The following is a 17,308-nucleotide window of genomic DNA, read 5'->3' as shown; positions in this document are numbered from 1 at the left end:
ACAACCATCCTGCAAGGTATTTACTCATGTCTGCCGCCCTATTATTGCACTGTATCAATTTAAAAATTAAAAGAAAATAGTGCACCTTTAAAAACAGATCAATGTTTGGAAAGTTATATCCGCCCAAATTCATACTCTTCATCACTTCTTCTCTTCTCATTTTCTCCATCTTAGACCCCCAGAAGAACACAAAAAGCTTCCTTGTGACTCTCCTAGTCCATAACTTCCCTGGAGGAAGCACCATAGCCGTATACAAGAGAAGCGGTAGGATTACAGACTTAATGATAAGAACTTTCCCTTTAAGTGACAAGTTCCTTAACCTCCAGAAGGATAGCTTCTTCTCAATTTTACTGTCCAAAGTCTCATAACTTTTCTTTCCTTTGAGGTCTTTATCAAATATCACTCCTAGCACTTCAATGTCTTCTTTTTCCTTAACACCATCCACTACTATATTCTCTTGGTTCCCAAAACTGCATAATTGGCACTTCCCCCAGTTCACATTCATCCCAGCCACACAACAAAAAATCCTCACATGCAAATTTACTCTGTTGAGATCTGCTTGGGATGTACAAGTAAAAACCACATCGTCCATATAACTTAAAACCTTTAACTTACTACCATCACTACCTGGAATAAAAACACCACTCACACATTTATCTTTCTGCACATTCTTCAACAGGCCCTCTATAACGCATATAAACAGAATTGGGGAGAGTGGGCATCCCTGTCTGACTCCAGACAAGACATTAAAAGCAGGCCCCACATGCCCATTTACTAAAATCTGACTTGTCACCCCATGATAAAAACTCATAATAACAGATAATAACTTTTCTGGAATACCTAAGTGTTTTAAAGCAATGAACATAAAATCATGTGCAACCTTATCATAAGCCTTTTCGAAATCTATGGACTCAACAAACAGTGCATTCTTGTTAAAGTTACTGTAATAAATAGAGTCTCTTAAAAGCAATAAATTATCTGTTATTTTTCTTTTCGGTACTGCACAAACTTGGTATTCTCCCACAAGGTGGTCCACTACATCACTCAGTCTATTAGCCACAATCTTAGCAATTATCTTGTAGTCACAATTTAATAAAGTTATAGGTCTCCAATTTTTAAGATCTCTGCCATCACCTTTTTTATGAATTAATGTTATGACCCCTTTCTTCATAGATTCAGCTAAAACACCTGAGTTAAAAACATATTGCACCACCCGTGTAAACTCTTTTCTTAAAATATTCCAGAACGCGGAATAAAACTCAGCGGGGAGACCATCACAGCCTGGTGTCTTCCCTTTGGCCATCTTATCCAGGGCCTGCTTGATCTCCCCTTCACTAACATCATCAATCAAAAAATCTACTTTTTCAACAGGAACATTATTCTCCAAAATATTACAATAATCATTCATCTCCGTCTCACTGGCTCTGCTCTTATTACTAAAGAGTGTCTCATAAAATCTGCCAATCTCCTTCACCATCTCCTCTCCAAAAACTTCCCCCGTAGGGGTAAAAACAGATTTAAAAACACCTTTAGCATTAAAACATTTTTTAAAGAAATACCGTGTACACTGCTCATTTTCTTCTAGGTGCTGCACTTTAGACTTATATACAATATTCCTTCCCTTTTCCAACAACCTTTTTTTCATCTCCCCCTTCACCTTAACAATCTCATCCTCCACCTCCACACCAACACGTTTAAACTTATAGAGAGTCTCTAACCGGGATACAAGCCTTTCATCACTCCTCCTCTTCTCTTGTGCTCTCTTTATGCAAAACATCTTAAAGAAAAATTAGAAAACTCTCCTTTAGCCCATTCCCACCACACTAAGACATTACTAAAATCAGGTTGTTTAGAAACACAGGATAAAAACACATGATTAAAACCAGCCATTACTTCCTCATCTTCCAATAGACTTACATTTAATTTCCAGAGCCCCCTCCCAAAATGAAGGGACTCTGTGACACTTATCTCAGCCGACACCATCTTGTGGTCTGAGAAAGTTGACATCATTTGATTGCACCGGACCACCTTAATCCCATCAGAGACCAGGATGTAATCGATCCGGGATTTACAGCGGCCACTATCTGATATGTACGTATATCTTTCATCAGTGCTAACCATCAGTCCAACATCAGTAAAATGCAAGTCTTGAATAATTTGATTTAAAACATTGGAAGTAATATCAGTTCTAACCTCAGCAGAGCTCTCACGATCATTGACGGATCTAATGCAGTTAAAATCGCCAACAATAATAGTATCTTCACGACCAGGGATAAAAAACTTAAGGGACTCTAAAAAAGACAAACGTGCTTGTTTTTCTGCTGGAGCATACACATTAAAAATTCTCATCCTCTGGCCCAAAACCTCAAAAATTAAAACCATACAACGACCAGGTACTAAAGTTTGGCAATTTAAAACTTTAATGTCCCTGTTTCGCAATAAAATCCCAACACCTTCATTTTTGTTTTCTGCACATGTGGACCAGAAGGACTGCCCACACTTCCACTCATTTGCATAAGGTGCTGACTTTATTGCACACTCCTGTAAACATATCACATCACTTCTAACATTCTCAAGAATATCAAAAATTGCAGCTCTCCTAATTTCAGACTCAATACTTCTTACATTAATAGTTGTTACAACCAAAGTCATAATAACTAGGAAAAGAAAACCAAATGCTTTAAAATCCATCTTAACTTAGAAATTAACATTTTGGCCTTCAACTTTCCTATGTAAACTTGCAAAACAATCAGGCGACCCTATGTTAGAGTCCCTGTCTATTTCATTATCACTACCAAGAACAAGGGCTTCCTGATCCTCAGACCAGCTCCCTGTCTTACACCTTTTATTCACAACCTGCACATCCTCATCTTCCTCCTCCTCTTCTTCCTTACTGCGAGAAACTCTCTGACCAGGTGTTAGAGATCTCTGAGATGACCCAACAACTTCCATTCCCTCCTCCTCCCCCACAATTGGGTTTGGACATTCAATATCATCCATAGCCTCTTCACTAGAAAGAACATCACCATACACTGTCTCAATTTTCTCCACCACTTTCACTTTTTTTGCTTTTTTCTTTTTCACCAAGGTAAATTCACCTCCCACACCTGTCTCCTCACCAGTCACAGCAGTGGAAACACCCTCCTCCCCTGACCTCTCCTGAGTGCTAATGTGCTCCACTATCACAGAACTTTCCTCAGCCACCTGTGCCACATTAACACTCACACTCACACTCTCACCAACTCCAGGAACAAACCTCCCTCCCCCTTTTTCTCTTTGTTCTCCTCTATTCCCAGCTGCATCAGCATAACTTCTCTTCTTTTTATACCACATATCACAGCCTCTTGCCAAATGTTCCTCACTTCCACAGATATCACATGTCTTCTTCTCTGTACAAATACTTGCTTCATGACCAGTTTTCCCACAATTTCTGCAACATTCTCCTTTCTCAGGGCAATTGCACATGGCCATAGGCATGGCACTTTCTACAATATTGCAACTGGCCTTCATAAAAGCAGAAACCTCTCTCTCCTCCGATAGAAAACACCTGTGGTATGCTCTTCCTTCCATCTTGCATTCCTTCATCTTTTTTAAATTTTACAATAAACTTTCTCTTACAATTAAAGTACCCAAACTTGTTCTTAAGTCTTCCTATAAATTTCACTTCCTCGCAATACCGGAACAAAAAGTTTGTAACCATTTCATCAGAAACCTTAGGATTATACATGTGGACAATTACTACCTTTGTTGTATTCATAAATAACGGTTCCACTTTAATCTTCTTCATTATAGCAGGCTCACTTTTCCTCTTCATTTCTTCAAGATCCATATAGACTCTCTGGCAAATCTCAGAACCACAAAAAGTAATATCATAAATTCCTTGCCTAGGAAAATCCTGTATAGCCAATACATTCCATACCTGTAGGTAATCAAGCTTGCGAAGAATCTCCACAACGATTTGGTCAAGTCCGATCGTCCCCCGGTGCTCGCCAGGAACGTAGATCCGCACCGTGTCCTCAAGTCCACGCGCCTTCTCGCTCATTTTTGCAGGTAAAACCCACGATCGCAGCTCAGCAACAATCCAGGGCCCCCCGTAAAGAGGGCCCCGATCACCACTCCTTTCAACCCAAACCACGCACAGAAATCCACACGTGATCTTAGCCAAAAGGCCGAGAAGCGATAACCGTGAAAGGGGCGGGCCCAACAAGGTCCCCTTCATGGGCACTATCACTGCTTGCTGTCAGGGAGGCTGCCAGACAATTTTCCATGCACACTCTGGGCTGGGGGGCAGTCAACCACCAGTACACACAGCAGAACCTAAACCCATACCATTATTGCTAAGCAGCAAGACAGGGGCCCATTGCACTCCCACGGGGCCTTTTTAAATGCAATCCATAACCCGGATTTGCCAGGAACCCTTCTTACTCCTCCTACTTGCATGTGACACTGGGCTTAGGATCTGCATAGGAAACACACACACAAGCACACACCTACCTTTGTTGCCTGCAGATGCCTCCTTGGCTGTCCCCAAACGGTATCAAACCAACACCCACGGGAAGCTGTAAGCATAGAGGACATGCCTGCACCCCATTGGACTTACCTGTGTGGGTTAAATCCGGGTTATTTGACAACCTATGGCGGTGATGGTTCTGCTCAGGCAGAGCAGTGCTGATGCTCCTCATAAAGCTGTCGCTGCTGTGAAGGTTCTAGGTGACATCACAAATCCCTTTGGTTACATACACAACAAAGCTGGGTTGTTGTTGTTTACACTCTGCAAGGCCTGTGGAAGTGAGTGACATCATAGCACTGTAGTTCTGAGGGTTCAAGATGGATGCAACAATCTCCTGTTGCTTCTATGAAGGCCGTAATAGACGACATCACCAAACAGCTCCATAGTCACATACACAGCAAAGGAGAGATGTTGTTTACACCTAGTGATGTCAGTGGTATTGAGTGACATCACAGCACAGTGCTAAGGCTCCTGGGCCTGGACACAGCAGCGGCTGCAATATCTCAACGGAGAATACGTTTATATCTATGTGTGTGTGTGCGCATATATATATATATATATATATATATATATATATATATATATATATTCTCCGCCGAAATCACTTTTAAACCCATTTCCACCTTTTTTTCCCTTCTCTTCCTCTTACTTTTTTTTCACGTTTTTTTACGTTTTTCTCCTTTTCGCCTCTTTTCTGGGCGTATTATTCTTCTTTTTCTTCTTTTTTTTCGTCTAATGCATACCCCATCAGTGCAGCAATGCTTATTCAATACCGCCAGCAGATGGAGACACTGGGGGATAATTTTCTAAGGATTTATACTGATTTTTCCTGTCTGAATTTGTCGCACAGAAAGTTGCAGGCCAAATATGTGTGACATTTCTGCGACTTTAGCTTCTAGAGCATTTTTACAACATTATACATAGGTGCTGAATACATAAAAAGCGACTGTTCAGCGACAGACAAGTCGCATCGGCTGAAAGTAGGCCAGAATGTCAGTCCATGTTGGAGCAGGTTTAGATACAGTCTAAAGCATAGATCTCAAAGTCTGTGCACAGAATTTAGCAAGGGCCTCGCACCTTCTGATGCATCAGGTAGGTGCACTATAGCATAGCCTAACCCTCTGTACTTTGGTCTATATTGATGCGGGACATAGACAGCCAGCTGATGACCAATCCATTAGTGCAATGGATGGCTGGAAGCATTTGTCTTTGCCTTTGCAATACCACAGAAGCAATGCATGGTCAATGTACAGCAATGACACACCTGTGTGAACAGCCAGGAGACCCCCCCCCCCCCCCCCATGTTATGTTACATAGTTACATAGTTAGTACGGTCGAAAAAAGACATATGTCCATCACGTTCAACCAGGGAATTAAGGGGTAGGGGTGTGGCGCGATATTGGGGAAGGGATGAGATTTTATATTTCTTCATAAGCATTAATCTTATTTTGTCAATTAGGAACATTCAGCACCCACCCGCTATCAAGGCAGCTGCCTATCATGTCATGCCCTACCTGCACAGGTGTGCTGGCTACTCAAATGATCCAATTAAGGAGGCCATTTAGTCAGCAGCAGCAGAAGTCCTGTGCCTGGACGCTCCAACAGGGGCCAGACACAAGCAGAAGCAGAAGCAGCAGAAGCAGCAGCAGCACCACCTTTTGTTTTTTGGCTGCAGCAGCAGCAAGGCCCACAGGGCTGGCTAGCTGGCTAGCCAGCAAGCAGGTAGCAATGAAAGTAGGAATCTTTCTTTTTAACCCTGTAAGGGGGTGGTGCACTGTACCCGAAGATACTGCCATATCGGGTCAATGCATAGGGCGACGGAAGCAAGCTTCGAAATCGGCCCCCGTTCTCAAAAATCCATTTAATATATGGTCCCCAGATAGGGGACGTATCAGATATTAAACTGATAAGAACAGATACTACACTTGATCTTAGCCAAAAGGCCGAGAAGCGATAACCGTGAAAGGGGCGGGCCCAACAAGGTCCCCTTCATGGGCACTATCACTGCTTGCTGTCAGGGAGGCTGCCAGACAATTTTCCATGCACACTCTGGGCTGGGGGGCAGTCAACCACCAGTACACACAGCAGAACCTAAACCCATACCATTATTGCTAAGCAGCAAGACAGGGGCCCATTGCACTCCCACGGGGCCTTTTTAAATGCAATCCATAACCCGGATTTGCCAGGAACCCTTCTTACTCCTCCTACTTGCATGTGACACTGGGCTTAGGATCTGCATAGGAAACACACACACAAGCACACACCTACCTTTGTTGCCTGCAGATGCCTCCTTGGCTGTCCCCAAACGGTATCAAACCAACACCCACGGGAAGCTGTAAGCATAGAGGACATGCCTGCACCCCATTGGACTTACCTGTGTGGGTTAAATCCGGGTTATTTGACAACCTATGGCGGTGATGGTTCTGCTCAGGCAGAGCAGTGCTGATGCTCCTCATAAAGCTGTCGCTGCTGTGAAGGTTCTAGGTGACATCACAAATCCCTTTGGTTACATACACAACAAAGCTGGGTTGTTGTTGTTTACACTCTGCAAGGCCTGTGGAAGTGAGTGACATCATAGCACTGTAGTTCTGAGGGTTCAAGATGGATGCAACAATCTCCTGTTGCTTCTATGAAGGCCATAATAGACGACATCACCAAACAGCTCCATAGTCACATACACAGCAAAGGAGAGATGTTGTTTACACCTAGTGATGTCAGTGGTATTGAGTGACATCACAGCACAGTGCTAAGGCTCCTGGGCCTGGACACAGCAGCGGCTGCAATATCTCAACGGAGAATACGTTTATATCTATGTGTGTGTGTGCGCATATATATATATATATATATATATATATATATATATATATATATTTCTCCGCCGAAATCACTTTTAAACCCATTTCCACCTTTTTTTCCCTTCTCTTCCTCTTACTTTTTTTTCACGTTTTTTTACGTTTTTCTCCTTTTCGCCTCTTTTCTGGGCGTATTATTCTTCTTTTTCTTCTTTTTTTTCGTCTAATGCATACCCCATCAGTGCAGCAATGCTTATTCAATACCGCCAGCAGATGGAGACACTGGGGGATAATTTTCTAAGGATTTATACTGATTTTTCCTGTCTGAATTTGTCGCACAGAAAGTTGCAGGCCAAATATGTGTGACATTTCTGCGACTTTAGCTTCTAGAGCATTTTTACAACATTATACATAGGTGCTGAATACATAAAAAGCGACTGTTCAGCGACAGACAAGTCGCATCGGCTGAAAGTAGGCCAGAATGTCAGTCCATGTTGGAGCAGGTTTAGATACAGTCTAAAGCATAGATCTCAAAGTCTGTGCACAGAATTTAGCAAGGGCCTCGCACCTTCTGATGCATCAGGTAGGTGCACAATAGCATAGCCTAACCCTCTGTACTTTGGTCTATATTGATGCGGGACATAGACAGCCAGCTGATGACCAATCCATTAGTGCAATGGATGGCTGGAAGCATTTGTCTTTGCCTTTGCAATACCACAGAAGCAATGCATGGTCAATGTACAGCAATGACACACCTGTGTGAACAGCCAGGAGACCCCCCCCCCCCCCCCCATGTTATGTTACATAGTTACATAGTTAGTACGGTCGAAAAAAGACATATGTCCATCACGTTCAACCAGGGAATTAAGGGGTAGGGGTGTGGCGCGATATTGGGGAAGGGATGAGATTTTATATTTCTTCATAAGCATTAATCTTATTTTGTCAATTAGGAACATTCAGCACCCACCCGCTATCAAGGCAGCTGCCTATCATGTCATGCCCTACCTGCACAGGTGTGCTGGCTACTCAAATGATCCAATTAAGGAGGCCATTTAGTCAGCAGCAGCAGAAGTCCTGTGCCTGGACGCTCCAACAGGGGCCAGACACAAGCAGAAGCAGAAGCAGCAGAAGCAGCAGCAGCACCACCTTTTGTTTTTTGGCTGCAGCAGCAGCAAGGCCCACAGGGCTGGCTAGCTGGCTAGCCAGCAAGCAGGTAGCAATGAAAGTAGGAATCTTTCTTTTTAACCCTGTAAGGGGGTGGTGCACTGTACCCGAAGATACTGCCATATCGGGTCAATGCATAGGGCGACGGAAGCAAGCTTCGAAATCGGCCCCCGTTCTCAAAAATCCATTTAATATATGGTCCCCAGATAGGGGACGTATCAGATATTAAACTGATAAGAACAGATACTACACTTGATCTTAGCCAAAAGGCCGAGAAGCGATAACCGTGAAAGGGGCGGGCCCAACAAGGTCCCCTTCATGGGCACTATCACTGCTTGCTGTCAGGGAGGCTGCCAGACAATTTTCCATGCACACTCTGGGCTGGGGGGCAGTCAACCACCAGTACACACAGCAGAACCTAAACCCATACCATTATTGCTAAGCAGCAAGACAGGGGCCCATTGCACTCCCACGGGGCCTTTTTAAATGCAATCCATAACCCGGATTTGCCAGGAACCCTTCTTACTCCTCCTACTTGCATGTGACACTGGGCTTAGGATCTGCATAGGAAACACACACACAAGCACACACCTACCTTTGTTGCCTGCAGATGCCTCCTTGGCTGTCCCCAAACGGTATCAAACCAACACCCACGGGAAGCTGTAAGCATAGAGGACATGCCTGCACCCCATTGGACTTACCTGTGTGGGTTAAATCCGGGTTATTTGACAACCTATGGCGGTGATGGTTCTGCTCAGGCAGAGCAGTGCTGATGCTCCTCATAAAGCTGTCGCTGCTGTGAAGGTTCTAGGTGACATCACAAATCCCTTTGGTTACATACACAACAAAGCTGGGTTGTTGTTGTTTACACTCTGCAAGGCCTGTGGAAGTGAGTGACATCATAGCACTGTAGTTCTGAGGGTTCAAGATGGATGCAACAATCTCCTGTTGCTTCTATGAAGGCCGTAATAGACGACATCACCAAACAGCTCCATAGTCACATACACAGCAAAGGAGAGATGTTGTTTACACCTAGTGATGTCAGTGGTATTGAGTGACATCACAGCACAGTGCTAAGGCTCCTGGGCCTGGACACAGCAGCGGCTGCAATATCTCAACGGAGAATACGTTTATATCTATGTGTGTGTGTGCGCATATATATATATATATATATATATATATATATATATATATATATATTTCTCCGCCGAAATCACTTTTAAACCCATTTCCACCTTTTTTTCCCTTCTCTTCCTCTTACTTTTTTTTCACGTTTTTTTACGTTTTTCTCCTTTTCGCCTCTTTTCTGGGCGTATTATTCTTCTTTTTCTTCTTTTTTTTCGTCTAATGCATACCCCATCAGTGCAGCAATGCTTATTCAATACCGCCAGCAGATGGAGACACTGGGGGATAATTTTCTAAGGATTTATACTGATTTTTCCTGTCTGAATTTGTCGCACAGAAAGTTGCAGGCCAAATATGTGTGACATTTCTGCGACTTTAGCTTCTAGAGCATTTTTACAACATTATACATAGGTGCTGAATACATAAAAAGCGACTGTTCAGCGACAGACAAGTCGCATCGGCTGAAAGTAGGCCAGAATGTCAGTCCATGTTGGAGCAGGTTTAGATACAGTCTAAAGCATAGATCTCAAAGTCTGTGCACAGAATTTAGCAAGGGCCTCGCACCTTCTGATGCATCAGGTAGGTGCACAATAGCATAGCCTAACCCTCTGTACTTTGGTCTATATTGATGCGGGACATAGACAGCCAGCTGATGACCAATCCATTAGTGCAATGGATGGCTGGAAGCATTTGTCTTTGCCTTTGCAATACCACAGAAGCAATGCATGGTCAATGTACAGCAATGACACACCTGTGTGAACAGCCAGGAGACCCCCCCCCCCCCCCCCATGTTATGTTACATAGTTACATAGTTAGTACGGTCGAAAAAAGACATATGTCCATCACGTTCAACCAGGGAATTAAGGGGTAGGGGTGTGGCGCGATATTGGGGAAGGGATGAGATTTTATATTTCTTCATAAGCATTAATCTTATTTTGTCAATTAGGAACATTCAGCACCCACCCGCTATCAAGGCAGCTGCCTATCATGTCATGCCCTACCTGCACAGGTGTGCTGGCTACTCAAATGATCCAATTAAGGAGGCCATTTAGTCAGCAGCAGCAGAAGTCCTGTGCCTGGACGCTCCAACAGGGGCCAGACAGAAGCAGAAGCAGAAGCAGCAGAAGCAGCAGCAGCACCACCTTTTGTTTTTTGGCTGCAGCAGCAGCAAGGCCCACAGGGCTGGCTAGCTGGCTAGCCAGCAAGCAGGTAGCAATGAAAGTAGGAATCTTTCTTTTTAACCCTGTAAGGGGGTGGTGCACTGTACCCGAAGATACTGCCATATCGGGTCAATGCATAGGGCGACGGAAGCAAGCTTCGAAATCGGCCCCCGTTCTCAAAAATCCATTTAATATATGGTCCCCAGATAGGGGACGTATCAGATATTAAACTGATAAGAACAGATACTACACTTGATCTTAGCCAAAAGGCCGAGAAGCGATAACCGTGAAAGGGGCGGGCCCAACAAGGTCCCCTTCATGGGCACTATCACTGCTTGCTGTCAGGGAGGCTGCCAGACAATTTTCCATGCACACTCTGGGCTGGGGGGCAGTCAACCACCAGTACACACAGCAGAACCTAAACCCATACCATTATTGCTAAGCAGCAAGACAGGGGCCCATTGCACTCCCACGGGGCCTTTTTAAATGCAATCCATAACCCGGATTTGCCAGGAACCCTTCTTACTCCTCCTACTTGCATGTGACACTGGGCTTAGGATCTGCATAGGAAACACACACACAAGCACACACCTACCTTTGTTGCCTGCAGATGCCTCCTTGGCTGTCCCCAAACGGTATCAAACCAACACCCACGGGAAGCTGTAAGCATAAAGGACATGCCTGCACCCCATTGGACTTACCTGTGTGGGTTAAATCCGGGTTATTTGACAACCTATGGCGGTGATGGTTCTGCTCAGGCAGAGCAGTGCTGATGCTCCTCATAAAGCTGTCGCTGCTGTGAAGGTTCTAGGTGACATCACAAATCCCTTTGGTTACATACACAACAAAGCTGGGTTGTTGTTGTTTACACTCTGCAAGGCCTGTGGAAGTGAGTGACATCATAGCACTGTAGTTCTGAGGGTTCAAGATGGATGCAACAATCTCCTGTTGCTTCTATGAAGGCCGTAATAGACGACATCACCAAACAGCTCCATAGTCACATACACAGCAAAGGAGAGATGTTGTTTACACCTAGTGATGTCAGTGGTATTGAGTGACATCACAGCACAGTGCTAAGGCTCCTGGGCCTGGACACAGCAGCGGCTGCAATATCTCAACGGAGAATACGTTTATATCTATGTGTGTGTGTGCGCATATATATATATATATATATATATATATATATATATATATATTCTCCGCCGAAATCACTTTTAAACCCATTTCCACCTTTTTTTCCCTTCTCTTCCTCTTACTTTTTTTTCACGTTTTTTTACGTTTTTCTCCTTTTCGCCTCTTTTCTGGGCGTATTATTCTTCTTTTTCTTCTTTTTTTTCGTCTAATGCATACCCCATCAGTGCAGCAATGCTTATTCAATACCGCCAGCAGATGGAGACACTGGGGGATAATTTTCTAAGGATTTATACTGATTTTTCCTGTCTGAATTTGTCGCACAGAAAGTTGCAGGCCAAATATGTGTGACATTTCTGCGACTTTAGCTTCTAGAGCATTTTTACAACATTATACATAGGTGCTGAATACATAAAAAGCGACTGTTCAGCGACAGACAAGTCGCATCGGCTGAAAGTAGGCCAGAATGTCAGTCCATGTTGGAGCAGGTTTAGATACAGTCTAAAGCATAGATCTCAAAGTCTGTGCACAGAATTTAGCAAGGGCCTCGCACCTTCTGATGCATCAGGTAGGTGCACAATAGCATAGCCTAACCCTCTGTACTTTGGTCTATATTGATGCGGGACATAGACAGCCAGCTGATGACCAATCCATTAGTGCAATGGATGGCTGGAAGCATTTGTCTTTGCCTTTGCAATTCCACAGAAGCAATGCATGGTCAATGTACAGCAATGACACACCTGTGTGAACAGCCAGGAGACCCCCCCCCCCCCCCCCCATGTTATGTTACATAGTTACATAGTTAGTACGGTCGAAAAAAGACATATGTCCATCACGTTCAACCAGGGAATTAAGGGGTAGGGGTGTGGCGCGATATTGGGGAAGGGATGAGATTTTATATTTCTTCATAAGCATTAATCTTATTTTGTCAATTAGGAACATTCAGCACCCACCCGCTATCAAGGCAGCTGCCTATCATGTCATGCCCTACCTGCACAGGTGTGCTGGCTACTCAAATGATCCAATTAAGGAGGCCATTTAGTCAGCAGCAGCAGAAGTCCTGTGCCTGGACGCTCCAACAGGGGCCAGACACAAGCAGAAGCAGAAGCAGCAGAAGCAGCAGCAGCACCACCTTTTGTTTTTTGGCTGCAGCAGCAGCAAGGCCCACAGGGCTGGCTAGCTGGCTAGCCAGCAAGCAGGTAGCAATGAAAGTAGGAATCTTTCTTTTTAACCCTGTAAGGGGGTGGTGCACTGTACCCGAAGATACTGCCATATCGGGTCAATGCATAGGGCGACGGAAGCAAGCTTCGAAATCGGCCCCCGTTCTCAAAAATCCATTTAATATATGGTCCCCAGATAGGGGACGTATCAGATATTAAACTGATAAGAACAGATACTACACTTGATCTTAGCCAAAAGGCCGAGAAGCGATAACCGTGAAAGGGGCGGGCCCAACAAGGTCCCCTTCATGGGCACTATCACTGCTTGCTGTCAGGGAGGCTGCCAGACAATTTTCCATGCACACTCTGGGCTGGGGGGCAGTCAACCACCAGTACACACAGCAGAACCTAAACCCATACCATTATTGCTAAGCAGCAAGACAGGGGCCCATTGCACTCCCACGGGGCCTTTTTAAATGCAATCCATAACCCGGATTTGCCAGGAACCCTTCTTACTCCTCCTACTTGCATGTGACACTGGGCTTAGGATCTGCATAGGAAACACACACACAAGCACACACCTACCTTTGTTGCCTGCAGATGCCTCCTTGGCTGTCCCCAAACGGTATCAAACCAACACCCACGGGAAGCTGTAAGCATAGAGGACATGCCTGCACCCCATTGGACTTACCTGTGTGGGTTAAATCCGGGTTATTTGACAACCTATGGCGGTGATGGTTCTGCTCAGGCAGAGCAGTGCTGATGCTCCTCATAAAGCTGTCGCTGCTGTGAAGGTTCTAGGTGACATCACAAATCCCTTTGGTTACATACACAACAAAGCTGGGTTGTTGTTGTTTACACTCTGCAAGGCCTGTGGAAGTGAGTGACATCATAGCACTGTAGTTCTGAGGGTTCAAGATGGATGCAACAATCTCCTGTTGCTTCTATGAAGGCCGTAATAGACGACATCACCAAACAGCTCCATAGTCACATACACAGCAAAGGAGAGATGTTGTTTACACCTAGTGATGTCAGTGGTATTGAGTGACATCACAGCACAGTGCTAAGGCTCCTGGGCCTGGACACAGCAGCGGCTGCAATATCTCAACGGAGAATACGTTTATATCTATGTGTGTGTGTGCGCATATATATATATATATATATATATATATATATATATATATATTTCTCCGCCGAAATCACTTTTAAACCCATTTCCACCTTTTTTTCCCTTCTCTTCCTCTTACTTTTTTTTCACGTTTTTTTACGTTTTTCTCCTTTTCGCCTCTTTTCTGGGCGTATTATTCTTCTTTTTCTTCTTTTTTTTCGTCTAATGCATACCCCATCAGTGCAGCAATGCTTATTCAATACCGCCAGCAGATGGAGACACTGGGGGATAATTTTCTAAGGATTTATACTGATTTTTCCTGTCTGAATTTGTCGCACAGAAAGTTGCAGGCCAAATATGTGTGACATTTCTGCGACTTTAGCTTCTAGAGCATTTTTACAACATTATACATAGGTGCTGAATACATAAAAAGCGACTGTTCAGCGACAGACAAGTCGCATCGGCTGAAAGTAGGCCAGAATGTCAGTCCATGTTGGAGCAGGTTTAGATACAGTCTAAAGCATAGATCTCAAAGTCTGTGCACAGAATTTAGCAAGGGCCTCGCACCTTCTGATGCATCAGGTAGGTGCACAATAGCATAGCCTAACCCTCTGTACTTTGGTCTATATTGATGCGGGACATAGACAGCCAGCTGATGACCAATCCATTAGTGCAATGGATGGCTGGAAGCATTTGTCTTTGCCTTTGCAATACCACAGAAGCAATGCATGGTCAATGTACAGCAATGACACACCTGTGTGAACAGCCAGGAGACCCCCCCCCCATGTTATGTTACATAGTTACATAGTTAGTACGGTCGAAAAAAGACATATGTCCATCACGTTCAACCAGGGAATTAAGGGGTAGGGGTGTGGCGCGATATTGGGGAAGGGATGAGATTTTATATTTCTTCATAAGCATTAATCTTATTTTGTCAATTAGGAACATTCAGCACCCACCCGCTATCAAGGCAGCTGCCTATCATGTCATGCCCTACCTGCACAGGTGTGCTGGCTACTCAAATGATCCAATTAAGGAGGCCATTTAGTCAGCAGCAGCAGAAGTCCTGTGCCTGGACGCTCCAACAGGGGCCAGACACAAGCAGAAGCAGCAGAAGCAGCAGCAGCACCACCTTTTGTTTTTTGGCTGCAGCAGCAGCAAGGCCCACAGGGCTGGCTAGCTGGCTAGCCAGCAAGCAGGTAGCAATGAAAGTAGGAATCTTTCTTTTTAACCCTGTAAGGGGGTGGTGCACTGTACCCGAAGATACTGCCATATCGGGTCAATGCATAGGGCGACGGAAGCAAGCTTCGAAATCGGCCCCCGTTCTCAAAAATCCATTTAATATATGGTCCCCAGATAGGGGACGTATCAGATATTAAACTGATAAGAACAGATACTACACTTGATCTTAGCCAAAAGGCCGAGAAGCGATAACCGTGAAAGGGGCGGGCCCAACAAGGTCCCCTTCATGGGCACTATCACTGCTTGCTGTCAGGGAGGCTGCCAGACAATTTTCCATGCACACTCTGGGCTGGGGGGCAGTCAACCACCAGTACACACAGCAGAACCTAAACCCATACCATTATTGCTAAGCAGCAAGACAGGGGCCCATTGCACTCCCACGGGGCCTTTTTAAATGCAATCCATAACCCGGATTTGCCAGGAACCCTTCTTACTCCTCCTACTTGCATGTGACACTGGGCTTAGGATCTGCATAGGAAACACACACACAAGCACACACCTACCTTTGTTGCCTGCAGATGCCTCCTTGGCTGTCCCCAAACGGTATCAAACCAACACCCACGGGAAGCTGTAAGCATAGAGGACATGCCTGCACCCCATTGGACTTACCTGTGTGGGTTAAATCCGGGTTATTTGACAACCTATGGCGGTGATGGTTCTGCTCAGGCAGAGCAGTGCTGATGCTCCTCATAAAGCTGTCGCTGCTGTGAAGGTTCTAGGTGACATCACAAATCCCTTTGGTTACATACACAACAAAGCTGGGTTGTTGTTGTTTACACTCTGCAAGGCCTGTGGAAGTGAGTGACATCATAGCACTGTAGTTCTGAGGGTTCAAGATGGATGCAACAATCTCCTGTTGCTTCTATGAAGGCCGTAATAGACGACATCACCAAACAGCTCCATAGTCACATACACAGCAAAGGAGAGATGTTGTTTACACCTAGTGATGTCAGTGGTATTGAGTGACATCACAGCACAGTGCTAAGGCTCCTGGGCCTGGACACAGCAGCGGCTGCAATATCTCAACGGAGAATACGTTTATATCTATGTGTGTGTGTGCGCATATATATATATATATATATATATATATATATATATATATATATTTCTCCGCCGAAATCACTTTTAAACCCATTTCCACCTTTTTTTCCCTTCTCTTCCTCTTACTTTTTTTTCACGTTTTTTTACGTTTTTCTCCTTTTCGCCTCTTTTCTGGGCGTATTATTCTTCTTTTTCTTCTTTTTTTTCGTCTAATGCATACCCCATCAGTGCAGCAATGCTTATTCAATACCGCCAGCAGATGGAGACACTGGGGGATAATTTTCTAAGGATTTATACTGATTTTTCCTGTCTGAATTTGTCGCACAGAAAGTTGCAGGCCAAATATGTGTGACATTTCTGCGACTTTAGCTTCTAGAGCATTTTTACAACATTATACATAGGTGCTGAATACATAAAAAGCGACTGTTCAGCGACAGACAAGTCGCATCGGCTGAAAGTAGGCCAGAATGTCAGTCCATGTTGGAGCAGGTTTAGATACAGTCTAAAGCATAGGTCTCAAAGTCTGTGCACAGAATTTAGCAAGGGCCTCGCACCTTCTGATGCATCAGGTAGGTGCACAATAGCATAGCCTAACCCTCTGTACTTTGGTCTATATTGATGCGGGACATAGACAGCCAGCTGATGACCAATCCATTAGTGCAATGGATGGCTGGAAGCATTTGTCTTTGCCTTTGCAATTCCACAGAAGCAATGCATGGTCAATGTACAGCAATGACACACCTGTGTGAACAGCCAGGAGACCCCCCCCCCCCCCCATGTTATGTTACATAGTTACATAGTTAGTACGGTCGAAAAAAGACATATGTCCATCACGTTCAACCAGGGAATTAAGGGGTAGGGGTGTGGCGCGATAT

General features: G+C 44.6%; 5 non-coding genes across 5 annotated transcripts; all 5 read right to left on the bottom strand.

Moving 5' to 3' along the window:
* Nucleotides 1-6,274: 6,274 nt before the first annotated feature.
* On the bottom strand, nt 6,275-6,465 carry LOC130302592 (U2 spliceosomal RNA). The gene has a single exon (XR_008852778.1). It is a non-coding gene; the product is annotated as a U2 spliceosomal RNA (small nuclear RNA).
* A 2,092-nt stretch (nt 6,466-8,557) lies between these two features.
* LOC130302591 (U2 spliceosomal RNA) lies at nt 8,558-8,748 on the bottom strand. Its single transcript, XR_008852777.1, has one exon. It is a non-coding gene; the product is annotated as a U2 spliceosomal RNA (small nuclear RNA).
* A 2,094-nt stretch (nt 8,749-10,842) lies between these two features.
* Nucleotides 10,843-11,033, bottom strand: LOC130302590 (U2 spliceosomal RNA). The gene has a single exon (XR_008852776.1). It is a non-coding gene; the product is annotated as a U2 spliceosomal RNA (small nuclear RNA).
* A 2,090-nt stretch (nt 11,034-13,123) lies between these two features.
* Nucleotides 13,124-13,314, bottom strand: LOC130302589 (U2 spliceosomal RNA). The gene has a single exon (XR_008852775.1). It is a non-coding gene; the product is annotated as a U2 spliceosomal RNA (small nuclear RNA).
* A 2,077-nt stretch (nt 13,315-15,391) lies between these two features.
* Nucleotides 15,392-15,582, bottom strand: LOC130302588 (U2 spliceosomal RNA). Its single transcript, XR_008852774.1, has one exon. It is a non-coding gene; the product is annotated as a U2 spliceosomal RNA (small nuclear RNA).
* Nucleotides 15,583-17,308: the final 1,726 nt, after the last annotated feature.

This window comes from Hyla sarda, unplaced genomic scaffold (assembly GCF_029499605.1).
Source record: "Hyla sarda isolate aHylSar1 unplaced genomic scaffold, aHylSar1.hap1 scaffold_1171, whole genome shotgun sequence".
NCBI lineage: Eukaryota > Metazoa > Chordata > Amphibia > Anura > Hylidae > Hyla > Hyla sarda.
Note: the sequence above shows the minus strand (reverse complement) of the source record. Positions and strands in the feature narration are given on the sequence as shown.